Source organism: Triticum aestivum, chromosome 6D (genome assembly GCF_018294505.1).
Source record: "Triticum aestivum cultivar Chinese Spring chromosome 6D, IWGSC CS RefSeq v2.1, whole genome shotgun sequence".
In the NCBI taxonomy this organism is placed as follows: domain Eukaryota; kingdom Viridiplantae; phylum Streptophyta; class Magnoliopsida; order Poales; family Poaceae; genus Triticum; species Triticum aestivum.
The window spans coordinates 374,917,656-374,940,065 of record NC_057811.1 but is presented as its reverse complement, the minus strand read 5'-3'; positions in this window follow the sequence as shown (position 1 = coordinate 374,940,065).

The following is a 22,410-nucleotide window of genomic DNA, read 5'->3' as shown; positions in this document are numbered from 1 at the left end:
GCATATTACTCAAACAGTAGCATCAAATTCATGATGGACAATACGCAAAACATTGCCTCATTGAACCAATGGCAATAAATTGACATGCAAAACAATAGCACTATTATGTCATGACACTAATAATATTCCCTCCCTGCTCCACCACATGATTCACCTCCATAGACAAACATACACATGTACATGATTCAACATAGGGTCCTACTAAAGATTTGTTTAACTCCAACAGGAAAATTAGGCAGTAATAAATTACTGGTACTTAAGTACTCCTGATTAATTAAGTGAGACAGCAGAAGTGGAAGGGCTCCCTGGAGGATCGTCTCACATGTAAGGTAGTCATTGCCGGAGCCCTTGAATGGCCTCGACTGAGGCCTCTGGCTTCAGCAAGATCGCCTTGGCACTGTTTATTCTTCTTCTTCTTCCTCTTCATGCTCTGTTTCTCTTTTTCCTCACCAGTTGGTGAAACCAAGTACATGATTGGCCTTCTAATTCAGAATTGGTTTTGTCAGTGAGGGAGTACAAGTGTACTAGTAAAAAACAGCATTATTTTCTCATGGCAGTCGGAAAATAGAGATGAACACATGCATTAATATTCTTACCTAAAGGAAGGTTATGGCGCCAATATGGATGATGAGGATTGGAACACAGATCTCCCTTTGTGCAGTTCCACCAAAATGAACCAACTGTTCCATTCTGACATTCCAGTTAAACAGCACAAAAGTCACTTCTTTTAAGAAGAGTTTTGTGCAGTGCACCAAAAGGTCACAACAGCAACCAGGTGAATTGGATATCCCTGTTTGCACAAAAAGGCACAGAGGAAACAGTCAGAGTCTCAAACAATTACAGGCAAAAACATTTGGCTAAACTTGTCATGGCTTATAACAATGGCATGGCTTCATTTTTACCAGGGACATTAGATTAAGAACAGCTAAGGCTGCATTCGGTTCATAGGTTTGGTGCTGGATTTTCGTAGGAACACAATTCCTACGGTATTCTTTCCCTTCCAACCGTTCGGAACACGGGAAAGGTGAATAGTGTTTCATAGGAAAGCTGGTCTGGTAGTACTGATTCCATAGGATTAGAAACATCCACGCATTGCTCATTTTTTGGGCAGAAGCCCGAGGCAGGCGCTCGCTGCCATGCATTAGACAGGTTGCTATGCCGTGTTGCCAGAATAAAAAAATCAACCTATGTGTGGTACATGAGGTGAGGACAAGAGTAGGCACTGTGCAGCCGAATAAACAAATAGCATCTCATACTGCCAAGCATGCTACTCTAAAAAAACAAATATGTACATTTCGTAGTCCATCCGAACACATTCTCTTGAGAGTTTCCTCCGGTTCGCTGTTCCATAGTTTTATACCTACATTCCTTTCCTATTCCTCTATTTTCATCAAGACCTATGTTTTCGGCCCCTTTATTCCGAACGGAGCCTAAATATTTGGTATAAGGGCATGGGACAGTGGGTGCACCAGCAGTCCAGCACCATGTACGTAAACAGGGGCATAAAGTGGTGATTCATAGTTTGTTGCCCCGAGAAACAAACATCCAAGAAACATATCTGGGTTGGTCCCATTTTTGTTCACTCTAGCCACCTACTCCTATGTGTGGATAGCAAATCCAGTCCTGGTCATACCACTGTGTACAGCGTTACCCCTATATTTCCCTTTTCGACCAAGAGACCGGTTGGATGACCAGTCTGTACTACTTTCACCCCCTTTCCTTCCTGTTTGTACCAAGTCCGATGTACATACTAAATTCCCCCACCCCCACTTTATTTCTTGTTTGAACCAAGTACTCCCTCCGTCCGGAATTACTTGTCATCAAAATGGATGTGTCTAGAACTAAAATACATCTAGATACATCCATTTCAATGACAAGTATTTTCGGACGGAGGGAGTACAAGATTCGACTCCATGAAGTAGCTTTACCTCTAACAATAGAAGAAAAAAATATGTGACGTTGGACCATCCGATCGAGAGGGGCTGAGAGGTAGAAAATGATGCACATGCAGCGACGTAGCGAGCTGGGGAAGTAGAGCTAAGGCGGTTTCGAACGAAGATATACCTGAAGGTCGTCGGGATGTGGATAGGTGGGCGGCGGGATGCCGGATCCGCCCACAGGCAACAATGAAGGGATCGGAGGACCTCCCGCGCCGGCGCTCGGCCAGAGATAACGGTGCGGCCGGCAGTGGGTCTCCTCCCTCGCTGTCGATGACGGCCTAAACGTTGCCCCTCCTCCCCTTCTCCGGCGGAGGGGGATACGTCCGGATTTGTAACCAGCGGTGAGGATAGAAAGCCAGTGTTTTTTGAAGGGAGAAAGACAGTGCTACTACCCCTATCTTGTTTAGATCTAGAGAGGATGAGAGTGTGTGAATAGAGCAACCCTAGCAAGAAAGCGCGGAGGCTCCGGCCTATATATACGTAGTGGGGTAGTTTTCCTTTTTCACTCCATCAAAACAATCGTTTAAAATTGTGTACTACTACATGCCAGGTCGCAGTTTTTTAGTTGTTGATTGTTTTTGAGATAGCTACCCGCTTGTTCCAAGTGGTGTTACGGTGTGCCAGGTCACACTTTGTATCGTTCAAGTCTGGTACTACAAGTCCCTCCATTTAATGAACAACCACCCCTTCGTAAAAATTGTGAACAAGCCCACGGCTAAAATTAGCGGAAACGTGGGTTGCCCCAACATGCATTATTATTTATATTTTCTACTCCCTCCGTTCCTAAATATAAGTCTTTTTATTAGCCACACCGAAGACAAGAATTTTTTTATTAGCAGTGAACCCCACATGTCATAGACCCAAAATTGTGGCAAGATTCCCTTAGGCAAGCCAAAGTGTGTCTAACAATTTGAGCAACTCAGGTTAGGCAAGTGTGGCAAGTGTGGGAAAAATATTATGGCAACATAAGACAAACATAGTCACAATCCAAATAGCCCCGTAATTTTTTGTGACATGCATGAAAATTTGGTTAGTTAAATTTATAGTCAAAATTTGGCAAGGTGCATCAAATCAACACATGCAAGTATCAAAAGGAAAGTCACGGCATGCATGCATGCATTGTACTCCCTCCGTTTCCAAATATAAGTCTTTTTAGAGATTGCAACAAGTGACTACATACGAAGCAGAATATGTCTACTCCTACATATGAAGTAGCCCATTTGAAATGTGTAAAAAGACTTATATCGAGTGCAGTGCTTTGATGTGTCGCGTCAACTCGTACAAGACCGAGAAATTTGATTACTACGGTGCTGTTTGGTTTCTAGCCACACCTTGCCACACTTTGCCACACCTAACCTTAGGCAACTTTGACCAAGTTAGATAGGTGTTTGGTTCTAGCCACACCTAAGGCAAGAATTGTTTTATGAGCAATGAACCCCACATGTCATAGACACAAAAAGTGTGGCAAGATTCCCTTAGGCAAGCCAAAGTGTGGCTAACAATTTGAGCAACTCAACTAAGGCAAGTGTGGCAAGTGTGGCTAAAATCATGTGGCAACATATGGCAAAGATAGTCACAATCCAAACAGCCCCTACAACGCCCTCTCCCTCGCGGACTGAGCTCCGGTGCCTTAACTGCACCTGCCTTTGGCTGCATGACAGGAGGGCCGACCACCTGTTGGGCCCACCTGTCATAGACGCAAAGGCAGGAGCAGTAAGTAGAAGCTTTTGCTACACGCTATCCCTCCCGCACGAGGTGGACGGACATGTAGCAGTGGATTCTATACTGTAGAAGTAGGAGTAACATCATTGTTTGTCTTCTCGAAGAGGCGAAGAGCCAAGCGCAACCCGAACGTGGCAGTTGCAAATGCTCGCGTGGTGCGGTTCCTTGGAGTACTAGCCAGGCTCTTGCATGAGACAAAATTGCTATTGTTTAACAATTAAACTCCATTATCCATTGGTTGATACTCATTTTGCATAGGTCCACGCGCTTAGCACCGTTTCCTCCTGGGGTCACCAATGTTTATTTGCTAATTAATAGCATTGCATGCAATGAACCAGCCATTGCAAGTCATTAAAAGCATGCACACCTCTCATCTCTTATTGGTTGATATGTCAAGAAACAAGGTAGAAGTTAATGCACCGCGCCTAAGTGTTTTGGGACTATTTGGTTTTCGTAAGATGACTTACACACCTAGACGGAGGGAGTAGTACAGCCCTGTAAACCAGAAAGGAGTATTTGCCTTTCTAGAGATTTCAACAAGTGACTAGACTACACCGTGTGCAGTACTCCCTCCCTTCCGGTTTGTAGGGCTCAAATCTCAAATCTCATGAACCAAGGCATTTTGCGATTGGAGGAATGTATCTCGTACTTTACAAAACTACCCTAATTAAACTCATGCATTAATTATGTAGTTCTCTCGTTTTCCTCTCCGCCTTGGCCGCGGTGCACAATATTGAGCACTCCTATATGACTAGCCGCTCTATCTACATGTGGGACATTTCAAAGCATGTGGGCCTGCGTGCCATCCACCAAATCACAGAGAGGTGCTACAGTCGAGACTCACCTGTCACCCCGGTGTGGCCGTCATGACCCGTCATATCACAAAACCCACACCTTTACCAGTAGTGGTAAGGTGGCCTCCAAGTTGGACTGGATGAAGCAACCATCATTTCACTGGAACGCTCGTTCAAGCCCTTTCTTCCCTTTCTTGAAGAAAACCTCACTCCAGGCTACTCACTTCTGCCATTTTTCTTCTGTACCGCTACTCACTTCTGCCATTTTTCTTCTGTACCGACGAAGGAAAGGTGGGCGAATCAGTTATACTGCTATATTTTCATTCCAAGAATCTTATTTTTGCGAAGCACCGACCGATTCTCACATCCTATTCTTTTCCCGTTTTCATTGCGATTGTGGTTTCCTTTCAATTGCTTTTTGTTTGTCAGTTCATTGATGGATCCTGGAGCACTAGGCAAAGAGTTGCCGGCGGACAACCCACTGGAGACAGCGATCTCCAGGAAGCGAGCACCGACCAACAAGTTGACCATGTTGGCGGGCCAACCCATGGAGACGAAGAACTCCAAGAAACAAGCATTGACCAAAGAGTTGAGGATGTTGGCGGACGAACTCCTCAAAGAAAGTTGGAAGAACAGCAAGGGCCCCACCGTGCCTACCCCAGGAACTCTAATTGCCACCTATGTGAGGCTCAAGACCGAGTTTGAGGAGATAGTCGCTGTTGAGAAGCAGTATTCCCCTGGCAAGGTGATGGCCCCCATCGAGGACGAGGAGATGGCCCCCGGAGGGATGAGATCCCCCGGTGAGCTGCACAAGGTAAAAAATAATGGCTTATTACCATAGTTGTGGTTTTTGATTATTTGCAATGTGCTTGCTAATATGTTAGGGTTGTGCAGGTGCCGGTGGACGTCCTTGATGATTCCGATGTCGTGGCCCGTCCTGTTGGCATCGCCCCGGAGATCTATTCCGATGCCGCTGTCCATCTTGTGGACATCGCCCCAGAGATCGATTCTGATGTCGCGGTCAGTCCTGTGGACATCGCCCCAGAAATCGATTCCTATGCCGCTGTCCGTGTTGTGGTCATTGCCCGAGAGATCGATGACAAGAAATAGTTGGTCGCGCTAATCCTTCAGGGTAGTTTGCATTGCCCTGTGTTTAATTACCAGAACGATGCGTGTTATCAAACCATCTTAGGGGTAGGGCACTGTCTTGTGTGGGCGGATCTTGCTACTTTTGTTTGATAGTGAATCATGCGATGAATCATGCGAACCCTCTCCGAGTTATGGAAACAGATGTATCATCACCAGCTTTTGATGTAATATATGGCATGCTTAGATATAAGTTTGAACTGTTTATCATATCAGCAGGGCTTGTTTGATGATTCTTGGTGTTAGTAGGCTAGCTACTGTGCGAGCTATAGTACTTGCAAAAACCTCATCGAAGAGAAACGTTGGGGCTGATGAGCTCGTGGTACGCTTATACTTATCCCTCGTCGATCGACCAATAGCCCTAGCTCCTAAAATTGTAGGCTTAGTGATCGATCAGACAATAGTCGACATACATTCAGGCCTCATTTGGTTCATAGGGTAGGAAAATCATAGCAAAAGTACAGAGAACGTGCAACACAAAATCATAGCAGTGCAGAGACGTACTCCCTCCGTTCCAAAATAGTAGATGACCTAGGCGGGCTAGTTTGGCCTAGTGGGTTTCAGTGATATGACGTGGTACAGTGCCGTCCAGTCTTCGCGTGTGGTAGCAGTATTGCGGGTACAGTAAGTTTTCTTGAAGAAGCGGAATTCAACGAAGTCATGATGGTTCCTTCGTCCAAACAACTTACAGTGGGAAAGGTTGGGCCTGCGATACGACCGGGGTAGACCAGGATAATTTTGTGCATGGCAGGTGGACCAGGATGGTCGACGTCCCACATGTCGGCGAATGAAAGTATTCTTTCCGATATAGAGGACGAGCAATGAGTATTCATTGTTTATTTTTGATGAAAGCTATTGTCTCCACTGTTACGACGGAGGAGTGTGAAACACGGCAGCCCAGTGAACTTGGCATGTGCACCACTCCCTCCTTCCTCATGTAATGCCCATGTTACAGCTTTTTCTCACTTTCTCTCTATCTATTTCCTCTCAAATGTTTTTTACCTTTCTTTTTTTAAGACACAATTGTTTTTTATGCCTTTTTTTAGAATTATTTTTTACACCTAGGAGCACGTGTAGAGACGGGCTCTTGCAGAGCCCACTCCTTGACTTTGTCAATGCCTCTCTCTCCTCCACATAAGGAGTACTACTTGCTATGCATGCATGCGGCGGGCAGCTGGAATCTTGAGGGGCCAGGGCGGTGAGAGCGGGCTCCGGAAGCGGTCCGGACTCCAGCATGGCCCACCTCACATTATCACCATATATTTCTTGGAGTCCGTGCGCGGCGGGCGGGCGATCTCTTCTCCCTCCCCCGTTTCTCTCTTCTCAGTCGACGCCCGCCGAGCGATTAGATTTCGGCTATCGACGGTTTATTCAATTACGGTCCCACATGTCAGTGAAATTGCAAGACAACGCGTGTCCCCTCTGGTGAGCGGCGTGCGAGCCGGACTGTCGGGGTTGCGACGCGTACGAGTCGTAAGTGTGCCGCCTTTTCCTTTAGAACTTGCGAAGCGTAACATTTTCGCGCGATCGATCGATAGAAATCCAGAACAAAATGACGAGGGCAGTGCTTTCCCGCTCGTTAGGCGGGCTAGTTCGAGTGATATGACGTGCTACAGTGCCATCCACTTGCTCCATTTTTATGTAAACAAGAGTTTACACTCTTACGCGGGAGGAGTGCGAAACACCGCGGATCTGCTTTTGATCGAGGGATAACTGTTCCCTGCCAAATAATGGAGGATTGTTAGCGATTATAGCATGATAGTTAGGGCATCTCCAGCGCTGGCCCACAAATTTACACCGGCATCTGTCCGAGGACACTGATGGATGCCATCCGATGCTGCCCGCATACCTTTCGACAACTATATGAACTAACCGGACGAAATTCGTGCAAACAAAGCAAATTTCACATTAACCGGCTTGGGACAGACTAGGCACCATGGCACGGTGTACCAAGCGTAGATCCATCCGTCGAGGTGGGCTTGGGAACCCTGTTCACATCGTTTGGGGCCGTGAGCGACACCCCGGCCGGATCTCCTTGCGGATGGAACCCGAATAGGCGATAAACCTGGACTAGAGACTTGTGTGGTTAGTCAGGTCGTGGCCGACTCCCTCGCCAGGCTTCTGCTTGAAGGTTGCCGAGGTACACGACGTGTACATGGTGGTAAGTGGCGAGAGCATGTGTGACGAAGTACACCCCTGCAGGGTTAACATCATCTATTCGAATAGCCGTGTCCGTGGTAAAGGACTTCTGGGTCGCTTGTACAGTTCATAGACAAGTGAAAGTGGATACTCTAAAATGCGCAAGATAAGCGTGAGTGCTATGGATGGCATTCTCGTAGGGAGACGGGAGCGGATCCATAGTGGTGTATTGATATGGTGAATATGTGGACTCGTGTGCGCCACCTCGAAAGAGTTACTTGCAGTCGTAGTTCAGGATAGCCACCGAGTCAAAGCTGGCTTGCTGCAGTTAAACTCCACCACCCCTTTGTTGATACGGATGCATATGTAGATAGTTCTGATGTAAGTCTTGCTGGGTACAATTGTACTCACGTTTGCCTATTTTATGTTTTGCAGAGAGACGTCAGTCTCGCTAGTAGTTCCGTGTGGACTTCGACGTTTAGCTTGATACCTCAGCTACGATCTTGTGCCCTCGGCAGGATCTGGTAGATAGTCAGGCTTCTCAGCCTTTTTCATTTGTAGATGTCTGTACTCAGACATGTTAAGCTTCCGCATGTGCTTTGACTTGTATGCTCTGAATGTTGGGTCATGAGACCCATGTTTGTAATATCTGGCTCTTCGGAGCCTAATGAATAAATACTCTGAGTCGTAGAGTCTTGTTGTGATGCCATGTTGTATTTGCACATATCGAGCATATTGTGTGTATGATTGAAATGCTTGGTATGTGTGGGATCCGACAATCTAGTTGTCTATCCTTAGCAGCCTCTCTTATGGGGAAATGTAGTCTAGTGCCTCCTTGAGCCATAGTAGTCCGCTACAGCCCGGTTCACCGGAGTCCTGCTAGCCCAGCACTACTGCTCTGGACACTTGACTGGCCGGCATGTGTTTCATATCGTTCCTGTGTCTGTCCCTTTGGGGAAATGTCACGCGGTGACATCCGGAGTCCTGCCTAGCCTGCTAGAGCCCGGGTTCCCGGAGTCCTGTTAGCCCAGTGCTACAGCCCGGATTCGCACGCTGCTGACCGACACGTTCGATGTTGATTCATGTATGCCTGTCCCCATACGTTAGTGCCGCTTTGGGTTCACGACTAGCCATGTCGGCCCGGGTACTCTGTCATATGGATGCTAGCGACATTGTCATATACGTGAGCCAAAAGGCGCAAACGGTCCCGGGCCATGGTAAGGCGACACCCGTGGGAGTACCGTGCGTGAGGCCGCAAAGTGATATGAGGTGTTACAGGCTAGATCGGTGTGACTTGGAATCGGGGTCCTGACAGCTTTGGTATCAGAGCCTGACTGCCTGTAGGTTTACCAAGCCAAACTGGTCGAAGTTGAGTCTAGAAATTCTTTAGTTATTGATTGTGGAAGGGAACGTAAGGCTCTTTTTACTCCTTTACCTTATGCCCTTCTGATCTGAGTCATCCTCTTCTCTTCTACGGGGATTAAGAACTAGGCTTCTCATCCTTCTATCAGGATCACGTGTTACTAATCCGTAGACTCGTAGGATTGTTGGTCTGAAGCCTCAGTTCAGTTTCTACTACTTCCATGTGTTGACAGTTGATCTCGGAACCTTGATATTGTGATTCTGAATGGTTATGCCACCATTTTTGCAGGATGTCTCAAATCTTTTTGAGCATTTACAGCCGTTATGTTGTCCGAGTCATCCCAGGTTTCTAAACAATCTGATGCATTTGCAAAATCCTTTCCCTCTGTTTTTGCGTCTCTTTGGGCCAGATTAAGCACACTACCGGTGCGTTGAGGCACTCTATTGCCTCGACATATATGTTGGAGCTATTATTATGACCCTAGGTGTCTTAGGGAGTCACCTAGTAATCTAGCCATGTTTTGTGTTCCCGGTGTGATGACTCTGGCCACCATTCTCGAAAGCATCTCGTGATGCCATTTAGTAGTAGGTATCCTACTCTTGGGTTCTTGACCCAAGATTCACTCTACTTACCTCGTGTTGATAGTGTTGCTCGTACCTTTAGGATATTAGTAACCTTTGCGATAGTCCTCGAGGTCTGTGGTATATCATTCTTCCAATACCATGAACTGCTTATGGCAGAAGTTCTCTTGAACCGAAAGATCACAATAAGAGTGCTCTTAATGGGTTCTCCATTCAAGAATTGTGAATCTGCCAGTCCTTATTCCTCTGCATGGGTTATCCGGAAGAAATATGTTGAATTTGTTCGACATACTAATTCATGCATCCACAACTCAGAAAAACATATGTTCCTTTGGGTTGTCCCTCTTTAGTTATTTTCTGGCCTTCGTCTATCAATTGATAGTCAGGACTAGTTGTGCATCTGTGTTATCGATGCCTACTATTCTTATGGTCCGTCAAGCCATTCTATTCCGGAATGACTAGGAGAAACAAACTCCGGTACCTCGTCCATATCTAGGATTGGGTCAAAGTAGTTGTATCTCGCAGATCAAAATGCCAATCCAGCTTTTGATTCTATTCTACCCTGAAGTATTGCCCTCTTGATGTCGGGAATGTCATGAGAATTGCACCAACTCTTATGAATCCTTGATGTAGTGATAATTTTCGCCATCATCATTCGTTCCTCGGTTCCGTGTTGTTGCAACCAGAATACTGACAAGTGAACCGTGATGTGTGAAATCAATACTCCTAGCAACTCCGTTGCTTGGTAGTTAAAGGACAATAATTTCATCCTTAGCGTGTTGGTTACTGAATCACATCCTAAGGTTGATCGTGCTACCCAGTCCTTATTTCCGGTGCACTCTTCGATCATTGAGTTAGGATAGTGTCAGTCCTTGCTTATTCGGTCATATCGTCTTGCCCTGAAAAGCAAGATTGTTCTCGAGCTTGGCAACATATCGGTGGATCATGATTTTCCGAATATCTTCTCAGAAGTATCACCAGGTTGTCACCTGACCGCTATGTTAAGCTCGTGATCAAATGGTTTTCCTATAAACCACTCTTTCTCCAAGAATCTGTGTTGGATACCTTGAGCTAGTTGGTTAAGCTAAACAACAACTTGGAGAGTTGGAAGATAAAAGCTTGCCTGACTTAGTTCTTTCCAAAGGATATCTCTTGTGTGTGTTTGTTGTAGAAAGATGATTTCTTCATCGATTGGTCCTCGTGATCAATTAATGGACCTATCATCTTAACCAAACTTTGATTTGAGTATGGGCTATTATCAAATCAAATCAGAACCAACGATGTTCGTAATGTTGTCTTACTCGTGGTTGATTCCTCGAGCATACACCATTACATCTTTTGGTCTGACCAATGCTATCATCATGTTCACATGATGGTGGAAGTCCAGTGATATGGAAATTCCGATGAGTTGCTGTTGAGCCCATCAGCATCATTTTGTCTCCTCCATGATTCGTGTTGAACATCCAGCTAGTGTTGGGAAATTGTGTAAGCATTTTCTTCATGCTCTGTTCATGAAGTATATGTTTGGATGAAAGTAGTGACTTCCTCGAATTCATGTGCATTTGGTGCAAGTTGTCGCCGTGAGTTCGAGAAAGATTGTTTTTGCCTCCTTTGGAATCATCCCAAGTCAGTCATGCATTCGTGCAAAGTATTCTATGGTTTGGTAGATTAATTACCTACACTCCATATGTGTTCCTAGCACATCAAGCCACTGACTGATTTGTTCAAGGAGAAGAAGTTCCTTCCTAAGAGCAAGACTTATGTTGGGAATTCGATATCCTCGATGATGGTTCCTTACCAGAACTCGGTAGTGTTGTATTATAAGACTACTACGTGGCCATGCTTGTCCAGGATAGCGTGTTCACAGGTTGTAGCAGAACCAGCTCGTTTTGGAGCTTGCTACCAAGTTCATCTCCTGAGAATCTCGCAACGTCATCTCGTCGGTTTGAGTTGCAAACTTTCCTTTTCCGGACATGCTGTCTGAAATATCCTGTTACCAACCAGATCTGAATCTCAGGCAGATATGATGGTTGGAACATCTCCCAATAGCTATAATATTGGTCTTTGTAACCCGGTAAGTGGATGTCGTGGCCGACACACCTAGCTGGAAGCACCATTATTGTAGTATCCTGATTAAGCCGTTTGGTCACTTCCCATGAGGATTTCATATGACTTATCCCACAAGTTGTTCCTTATGGATCCTTTGTATTCCGAAGTCCGACCACTACTTGATGGCTATGTTGATGCTTTAAGCATGACCGTAGTAACCAGTACATCAAGGAGAACATTAGAAGCGGAGTGCTAAATGTCTCTCGGTCGATCATCCAGATTTGCTTCTTTGGCATTGCTAAGGAAAAATCTGAGAAAGTGTTGTCCTCCTCTGCACCTGCATCCTCCATCACCGTTCATCATGATAGTATGATGTGTTGCCAGGATCCTCGACACGGAGGTTGGTAAAACCTTGATGAATATGGAAATGCTCAAGTTCTTGAAAGCACGCTCAGTCACTAGGTTATATCCTTGGTATCAACTGGAATGTGCCTTCCATTTGCCGAGTTGTTCTATAACCATAGTTTCCTTTCCAAATTGAGTGTGCCATTCTTTGAATTCTTTCAAACGATCATTTGTAAATTGCCTTACGCTGGTATGAAGAGTTTCAATGATCTCTGAATCAAAAGTAATTCTTTTTGCCACTTAAGGGATATTTCTACGAGCCACCTTCCCTAAGGTGCCCCGTTATGGAATCGTGGCAACTATCCCCTCGCTACTTTGAAACCATGCACCATCCTACCTAAGCGTGGGATTGTTGCCCACCAAATCAAATCTCATCGTTTGCTCTTCCTTCCCTCTCGATGTGTTTTGTGTCTCAACTCGAGATGTTTCAACATCTCATTCCGCGAGTTGATCTTGTATAGCTCGATCTTCGAGAAGATCAATCCTGTAGAGTTTCCCTCTCTTCCGTCATCATAGTTGGATGAAGCTCTCGAAAGAAAAGATGTCAAGATCAGGATGATGCAATGAGTCAACATCTTCGAGAAGAACAATTGGATCGTGAAGATTATGTTAGTTTGCGTTCCCCTTTCATCTTACCCTACGCTTGAATCTCGGGACGAGATTTTTGCTTAGTGGGGGTGAGTTGTCACATCCCTAGCTTCTGGTAATGCACTAGGCTAGCCTCACATGTGCATCATGTTTAATCTTGAAATAAAGTTGAAATGGGGATGACAGAACCCCCAGCACCCCCTGAAACCAACTAGGGTTTACTAAAATTGGTTTCAATGAACCCAAAATGCCCTTCACAAAATGTTCATCATTTCTGGATTGGGCTAAAACCCCTGGCAAAAATGGTGCACACTTTTCTAGGACATTCTGGATTTTTGAATTAAATCATAAGTATTTGAATTTGGACATTTAAATTCTATAAAATATCTTAACTGTCCAAATAATCTTGAAAGCATTTGAGGGCTATTGGAGATATTTTCAAAAGTGCCCACAATTATTTTCGGGATCTTACAAAACGAATTAGTATTTTTACTAATTCAAAACAGAGAAATAAAATAGAAAACAGAAACAATTAAGTAAGAGAGAAAGAGAAGGCCACCGGGCCCCTCACCTGGACTTACCTGGCGCCCCACCACGGCCCAGGAGCTGGCCCAGCCCACCAGAGCCGCCACCGTCTCCCACCTCGCGCCAGAAGGACGCCAGAGGGACGCCGGGCGTGTGGTCGCCGCGCGCGAGGCCACCTCCTGCTTCCGCCGCTTCTGGACGCCTCCACGAGTGCCACGCCACCTCCCCGACCCCCTCTCACTTCTCCCTCGCTCTATGGACCTCCCCCTCCCCTGCTCTCTCCACCGAGCGCAGCCGCAGCCGCACCGCCGACGTAACCACGGCCACCGTGCTCCCCTCAACTCCCCACCTCGTCTGCAAGCTCCGCCATCGTCCGATGCTTCGCCCCACCCTGGCCCCGAGCGCTGGGACGGCCTGCATCGCCGACTGCTTCATCTTCTTCCTCCTCGGTCGCCGAAGGCCGCGCCCGTTGATTCGCCGCCGTCTGCGCGTCCCCGAGCTCGCCGACCTGCTCGTCCGACTCGCCGTGAGCCACTGACCCAAACCCCCCTCCTTTGCGCTCCATTTGCACGCTATAGCCGACGCTCTACCGGAGACCAAACCGCGCCGCCGCCCGAGCTTCTCGCCGCCGTGGCCACAGTCGTCGTAGCTCCCAACCAAGCACACTCACGTGCTCACCGTGCCGCGTAGGTACCGTAGGATCTAAGCACGCCACTCCACGGCCACCGCAGCCCCGTTCCCGAGTGCGCCCGAGCTTCGGCCGCCGCGGTCGAGCTCCTCGCCATCGCCTCCGGCCACCCCAGGCCCGACTGGCGCCACCGCCCGACGCGCGCTGGTCTGGGCTCTCGAACGAGCCCAGCCACGCTGCGAACGGGGCACCATAGCCCGCGCCCGAGTGCCCCGCCGCGTCTGCTACCGCCGGCGGCTAAACGCTGGCGTTTGACCCCGCTGACCAGGGGGTTTGACCTCCCCTCTGTCACTGACGCGTGGGCCAACCCCCACTGACACTTTTAGTTAGTATTAGTTTAACATTAATTAACTTAGGTTAGTTAGTTAGTCACTGACGTGTGGACCCCACACGTTAGGTTTGACCTGGACGGCGCCTGTTGACCTGCTGAGGTCAGCATGACGCAACGCTAACGCAGTAATTTAATTTCTGGATTTATTCTTATATAGGAAATTCCAGAAAATGTTATAAGCTTCCAAAATTCATATAAATTCAACCGTAACTCAGAATGAAATAATTTATATATGAAAAATGAGCAGAAAAATCCAATCTATCCATTTGTACCATTTCCATGCAAGTTAGAACAACTTATGACTACTGTTTAGGACAATTCAATTAAATGGCATTTAAGAAATCACATATGGAGTTTGAATTTGAATCTTTGATTCCAACTACATTTAACTTGCTGCTAGTTGCATTAGCTCAAACCACAGCATATTGCCATGTCATGATCATGCATCATATTGTGCATTGCATTGATTGTGTTCTTCTTTGTTGCCGGTATTTGTCCCCTCTCGGTAGACGATGTTCCGGCGTTGTGATCGTTGACACTAATGAAGACTCAATGCTATCTTCAGAAGTGCCAGGAAAACAAAACCCCCTTGCTCATTCCGATACAATCCCACTCTCTCACTCCTGCTCTCTTTTACTGCATTAGGACAACAACGATTCATCTGTTACTTGCTGCGGTAGCTGAACCCCTTTATCCTCTGCATGACCTGTCATTGCCACAGTAAATAGATGAAACCCACTAGCATGAGTAGGAGTTGTTTGAGCCCTGATGTGCCTACTCATTCATGCTTGTTTGTCATGCCTGCTATTGCTTAGAGTTGTGTCAGGTCTGATTCATCGGGAATGAATTGGAAAGTGGTGAACATGTCCTACTGTGTGAGAGCTAAGGGTGTGAACATGATTTGGTAAAGGTAGCGGTGAGAGGCCATGTAGGAGTACATGGTGGGTTGTCTCATTGAAACCGTCCTCAGGAAATGAGTTCTGTGTTTGTGATCCATGAACAGTTACTACCACACATTGGGTTCCGGTAACTCGACCCCTCTCGGCTTATTAACCGCCTCGATCTCTGTCCAGGAGTTGCAACTAGTTTCTGGTGTTTGTAGGTTGTGTTAGTAGTCTACCAAGTGGTACCCGGTACAGGTGGGCTTGGGACAGACTAGGCACCGTGGCACGGTGTACCAAGCGTAGATCCATCTGTCGAGGTGGGCTTGGGAACCCTGTACACATCGTTTGGGGCCATGAGCGACACCCCGGCCGGATCTCCTTGCGGATGGAACCCGAATAGGCGATAAACCTGGACTAGAGACTTGTGTGGTTAGTCAGGTCATGGCTGACTCCCTCGCCAGGCTTCCGCTTGAAGGTTGCCGAGGTACACGACGTGTACATGGTGGTAAGGTGGCGAGAGCGTGTGTGACGAAGTACACCCCTGCAGGGTTAACATCATCTATTCGAATAGTCGTGTCCGCGGTAAAGGACTTCTGGGTCGCCTGTACAGTTCATAGACAAGTGAAAGTGGATACTCTAAAATGCGCAAGATAAGCGTGAGTGCTATGGATGGCGTTCTCGTAGGGAGACGGGAGCGGATCCATAGTGGTGTATTGATATGGTGAATATGTGGACTCGTGTGCGCCACCTCGAAAGAGTTACTTGCAGTCGTAGTTCAGGATAGCCACCGAGTCAAAGCTGGCTTGCTGCAGTTAAACTCCACCACCCCCTTTGTTGATACTGATGCATATGTAGATAGTTCTGATGTAAGTCTTGCTGGGTACAATTGTACTCACGTTTGCCTATTTTATGTTTTGCAGAGAGACGTTAGTCTTGCTAGTAGTTCCGTGTGGACTTCGACGTTTAGCTTGATACCTCAGCTACGATCTTGTGCCCTCGGCAGGATCTGGTAGATAGTCAGGCTTCTCAGCCTTTTTCATTTGTAGATGTCTGTACTCAGACATGTTAAGCTTCCGCATGTGCTTTGACTTGTATGCTCTGAATGTTGGGTCATGAGACCCATGTTTGTAATATCTGGCTCTTCGGAGCCTAATGAATAAACACTCTGAGTCGTAGAGTCTTGTTGTGATGCCATGTTGTATTTGCACATATCGAGCATATTGTGTGTATGATTGAAATGCTTGGTATGTGTGGGATCCGACAATCTAGTTGTCTATCCTTAGCAGCCTCTCTTATGGGGAAATGTAGTCTAGTGCCTCCTTGAGCCATAGTAGTGTGCTACAGCCCGGTTCACCGGAGTCCTGCTAGCCCAGCACTACTGCTCTGGACACTTGACTGGCCGGCATGTGTTTCATATCGTTCCTGTGTCTGTCCCTTCGGGGAAATGTCACGCGGTGACATCCGGAGTCCTGCCTAGCCTGCTACAGCCCGGGTTCCCGGAGTCCTGTTAGCCCAGTGCTACAGCCCGGATTCGCACGCTGCTGACCGACACGTTCGATGTTGATTCATGTATGCCTGTCCCCATACGTTAGTGCCACTTTGGGTTCACGACTAGCCATGTCGGCCCGGGTTCTCTGTCATATGGATGCTAGCGACATTGTCATATACGTGAGCCAAAAGGCGCAAACGGTCCCGGGCCATGGTAAGGCGACACCCGTGGGAGTACCGTGCGTGAGGCCGCAAAGTGATATGAGGTGTTACAGGCTAGATCGGTGTGACTTGGAATCGGGGTCCTGACAGAAGGGACCGCAGGAGAATAAGTGTGGGTCTTTGGCTATGGCTGGGAGCTGGGGCTCAAGTTAATATAGCGGGCGAATGGCAATGAGCCGCGGCAGACGGATGGACAACTGGCGCCGGAGTAGGTTCGTCGGGCATGAATGCGGACGCTGCTTTAGTGACTTAACTCCAGATGCGTTTGGGTTACTGACATGTGGGCCCAACGGGCATCTGGCACGCATGTCAGTGACACACCAATTGCACCTGCAGTTAAGTCCGGTGAATGCGGCATTGACATTCTGGAGAGAGGGTGACCGTTTCAGGCGGGAAGCGCGCGCTAGCGATGGAAGGGGTTTCGGTGTGCAGTGGCACTAAGATCGGTCGCTCACGATAGTACATACTCCGTACCATACTACCATAGTACCCTCTCTAGCTTAGGTTGTTTTATAGATTGTCGTTGTGATGGAAGATATACATGAGCAAGGCGGTCCGAGTATGACTGTTGGTGTTGAGCCAGGTGAATAAATGCTCAGCGTTCGCGTAGGCCTCCATCAAACGTCTAAACAATAATGTCAGGCACCGTCGGGGCGCGCAGGTGATGGGCTCACCGTTTGCGTTGCGCCATGAGCAGGACTTTGATTTAGAGGGCGACGTGCATGCATTAGCATGCTTTGACAGCATGAGCGTGAGTGTCTGACGCGAAGTATTTCATTTTCATTTGGCTGACGAGGGTGCATTGCAGCGATGAGTCCATGGTTTGATTCCCCACATACGCATAATTTTGGTTTTTACAGTATTTCTTTCTCCATTGACAGGTAGGCCCGCGTAGATAGATAAAGAACACAAGCTGATGAGGCGCATGCGGACTGTTTGACTGGTCAACCAGACAAATACGGAGCTATACGCTGAGCCAGTGACCGTATAATCACCATATCTCATATACAATGATCAAAGTGAGCTATCAAGACAAGTTCGATGACCGCCAATGCATTTTACTCGGTAATAAATGACCAGGATTGAAGGGGAATCCAAATTTGCTTCGTCTTCTGTCCTTGAGCTCTTGACAAACCAATGCACTATACGGTTGTCCGGCCACTCCACCCCAGAGCTCTCACCAAGCGTCGTTCATGCCACCGCGCCGCACACTAACCGGTAAGGCAGCGATGGCATCCCGCCGCGCCGAGTTCCTCGCCGCCCACGACCGCACACAAAATGGTAGGGAAGCGATGGCATCCCGCCGTGCCGAGTTCATCGCCGCTCGCGACCTCACAACTATGTGGGAGGAATTTGAAGATGCCAAGGCCGAATGGGCGGTAGAGAAAGAGGCGGCCAAAGCCGCACAGAGGGAGCGGAAAAGTCAGAAAGCACTCAAGAAAAGAGAGGCCCGCCGCCGCAAGAAAGAAAAGGACGCACGCGCTGCTGCGGAGAGGTCGGCGGAGATCCAAGCACGGTGGGGTGTTGCCGACAAAGCCGGGAAGGAGAACGACGGCGTCTGGCCAGCATGTGAGAAGTAGTAGTACTAGTAGTTAGTGTGTGTGTCTGTGTCTGAGTACAAGCATGTACCAATACTACTAGTTACTACTGTAGTTTTTAGAGCAAATTACCAGTACATTAGCCTAGACTAAATGGAAAAATTCCTATCCTAAGCATCAAATGGCATCTCTTTCTCTATAGGAATTGAGATGCATGTCATCTCACTTCCTATGATTTTCATATTCCTATCCTATGAATGAAAGGAGGCCTCTGTTGGAGTAACTACTGTAGCTAGCAGTACTGCTGGTACAGTAGTTTTCTTCAAGAAGCGGAATTCAACGAAGTCATGATGGTTCCTTCGTCCGAGCAACTTCAAAGTGGGAAGTGGGCCTGTGATTTGACGGCTCATTAGTCATTGTTACTGCGGCGCGATGACCTGGGTGACTCTCCCTTGGAGTTCTGCGTGCATGGCAAGTGGACCAGGATGGTGGACGTCCCACATGTTGGCGAACAGAAGTATTCTTTCCGATATCGAGGAGCAAGGAAACCGCGTGGTATAGTATCACTGCTGATTGGTTCGCAAAAAAATAGTATCACTGTCGATTTATAATTATTTTTTATTTCTGATGAATGCTAGCGTTTCAACTCTTACGACGAAGGGTGCCAAACACGGCACGTGCTGGATGTCCCACACGTCAGCGAAATGAGTGGGACATGAACAGTGGTAGAGCCCAGCGTAAAAAAAAGCGTGGTAGAGCGTCTCCACTTCTTCCGCTTCTGGGTCGGAGACCACACGTAGTATTACTTAGTGGTATGAATGATACAAAGTGCGACCTGGAGAGAAAGACACGTCTAGTTGGAAGGTCTCGGGGCATACACGTAAACAAATATAAAAGTTAATATGTGCCTCCAACTAATATAGTAGTAGTAGAGTACTTAGGCACGTACTCCATAACATCACCGTGCATTGCACGTACAACATTTAGTGGTAGTACGTAGTAAGAGACAAATGCCGCCCAAGAGTTCCCTTCTCGACCTACTTTTGGGTGTTTGGTAGAGTGTATGGAGGGTGCATGAGTCCACACTAGTTTAGCACAAATACACTAGAAGCATGCGTGAAGAGAGCATGCATGAAGAGGGGTGTTGAGTTGAGCATGCATGAAGAGGGAACAACTATGCTGAGACGAGAACGCAACCAAACACACCCTATATGCCACGCATGTTCATATCATTTGTGCCTTTCTACTTCACTTACTGCGCTACATTACTCACGTTCGTACGTCCACTCCTGGGTACATGTCCATCTCGTAGTTCCAGTCCCACGTGTTCTTCATATAGATGGAACGATCCTTGCGTAACACGTGCACCTTGATGCTAGATGTCTCGCGTGTTGGCAAAAGGATGAACAAAGCTCATGTAAAAAAATAGAGTGGAAGAACATAGATTCCGGACGACCGAGAAGGAGCAAGGAACCTCGTGGTGGAGCGTCTGCACTCATAATATTTAATATTATTCAGCGATATAAAATTAACCAATCATCTCCACAGTGGACTGGAAGAGTACGAAACACGGCAGCCCAGTGTAGTTACATCATACTAGTACATGGCTAACCCACGCTATCACCATATTTCTTGGCTTCCGTGCGACACCTATCTCTAGTAATCCAGCAGCCTATATCGCTTCTCCCTCCTCGTCTCTATCAAAGTGCGGTGGGCTGGCGTTTCTGCCGTCTATTGAGGTCGGTTAACTATCACATGTTAGCGACATGCCAAGAGCATTCTAAAAAAAATTCCTTTCACGTTCCGTTTTCAAAAACAAAAAATCCTTTCACGTATGAATTTGCCTATATACTTTCAGCAACTTGCATGTCCTATACTGCTCCTGTTTGATACTCTAACTTAGCTAGAGGTTAGACTAACTCATGACTAACCCTGAACTAACTGTAGCCAAAGTGGTGTTTGGGTGACAGGGTTAGATTGACAATAAATGCACTTCATGGAGAGAGAAAAGTGATTTTTCAGTGGTCCCAATGAGAACTATCTCCAGTTAGCACCTCTTGGGTGGGATAGTTTTTTTTGGTGGGTTCGGTGCAACTTGCTCCAATTTAAACCCTCATGCTTGGATACTTTAGGGCTATTTGGGCCCCAACTAGCTCAAACTAACTCTAACCCATGGATCCAAACAGGGCCTATGGCCAGTCTCGACGCGGAGCAGTCGCGCACCGGGAAGCGGCGCTCTCTCGACCGTCGCGCCACTTCAAAGCCGGCGCCAGTGAGAGGTCGCCTCCGCTCTGGCCGGGCATTAATGCGGCACTGACGCTCCAGGGCGACGCTGACCGTTTCACGCGGGAAGTGAGGGCTGGCAAGGGAGTATAGGTTTTGAACCGTTTCAGGTGTAGTACTGGTAGTTTGCAAAACTACTCAATTATTGCACTCAGTTTCCTAAGAAATTGTGGTAAAAATGTTACTCCACAGTCCGCTTCCCTTCTCCTTCCTCTTCCACCGCCCGCGCACGTCCGCGGGAAGCGACCGGTCAACCCTTATATAGGATTGCTAGCACAAAAAGATGCATGCATGACCACTAAAATTTCCATATTAAAGCGCCACTCCGGCGGGAGTATGGCGTATGTTGTTACCTTCGGCCGGCCCATGGCTACCGGGCGACGGCGACCAGAGAAGAGGCGGAGTCTTAGTGTGTGTGGGGGGGGTGCGTGCGTGCGTGCGTGTGTGTGTGTGTGTGTGTGTGGCGGGGTCCTCTGTGGCGGATGTAATTTAAGTGTGCATGGCTTCATCATAGAGAGGTGATGTGTATGGCAGAGGCCACCAACGATGGGGTGCGAGAGAGAAAATTCCCGTAGAGAGGGAAGAGAAGGTGTGTGCGCGTGAGAGGAGTCGACATCGAGAGAACGTGTTTGTTCGAGAGACACCGAGGAAGACTACTATATATCGATGGTGCATGTAGGCGGGAATTAAACAAAGGGATGGTCTTATTGGTTTCGGGGATATAGGGGAAGAGTGAGAGGCGGGGGGTAGCTAGAAGGAGATTGTTAAGTGTGAGTGTGTGTTTTACCCATCCAGGCGGAAGTTATGTGCACAAAAGAGGAGAACGATTCGATGTGGCATTAGGATTGAGGGTAATTAACTACGTATGGAGACATACAGACCTTGAACGTGCATGTGTGAGAGGTATACATGTATACGTGGGATGTGTGTGTGTGTGCGCGCGCATGATCGAGATAAAAGAAAGAAGACATAAGTCATAAGATCAACGACATGGGAGAGACGGATCGGTATGACAATATGCATGCATGTGAGAATGCAGGGAAGAAGGCCCGACAATTGAGCATGTGGTTTTGTCTTTAAGAGATAGTGGCGTGGGCTGGAGCATGCATCTATGGCGAGCAGAGGGAGTGAGGCGCAACGATTGTGCAAAAGAGACCAACCTATAAATGCATATGTATGGCGAGACATATATAGTGTGGGTGATAGGAAGCAAGACTCCGTGCGAGAAAGAAGTGTTGACGGAGAAACTACAGATAGATACAGAGATGGAGATGCTAGCTAGAGGGACATCCGCTAGTTTGGGTGTTGGAGATGACCGTCGGGTGGTTCAAAGGGTGAAGTTATATATGTGTGTGAGAGGGCACTTGACTGCATGTAGAGAGAAACATATGTAGTGTGCGTGATAGGAATCAAGAGTGAGGGCGAGAAAGAAGGTCGATGGAGAAACAGATAAATAGAAAGATAAAGATGCTAGCTAGTGTGCGTTAGAGAGAGGAGTCGAGTGGATCAGAAGGCTGGGTTATGTGTGTGGGTGTGAGAGAGATAGAAAGAGGGTGCATGTGAGTCACATACAAACAGATATCAGAGAGAAATGAGATCCAGAGAGACGGAGTTTTTTGTCTGCGAGAGAGAAAGATATTTCACAACGAGAGTGATAGCTAGAATGACATACGAGGGAATGCAAGATATCTCTAGGGAGAGAGGGTGTGTGTGAGCGACATACA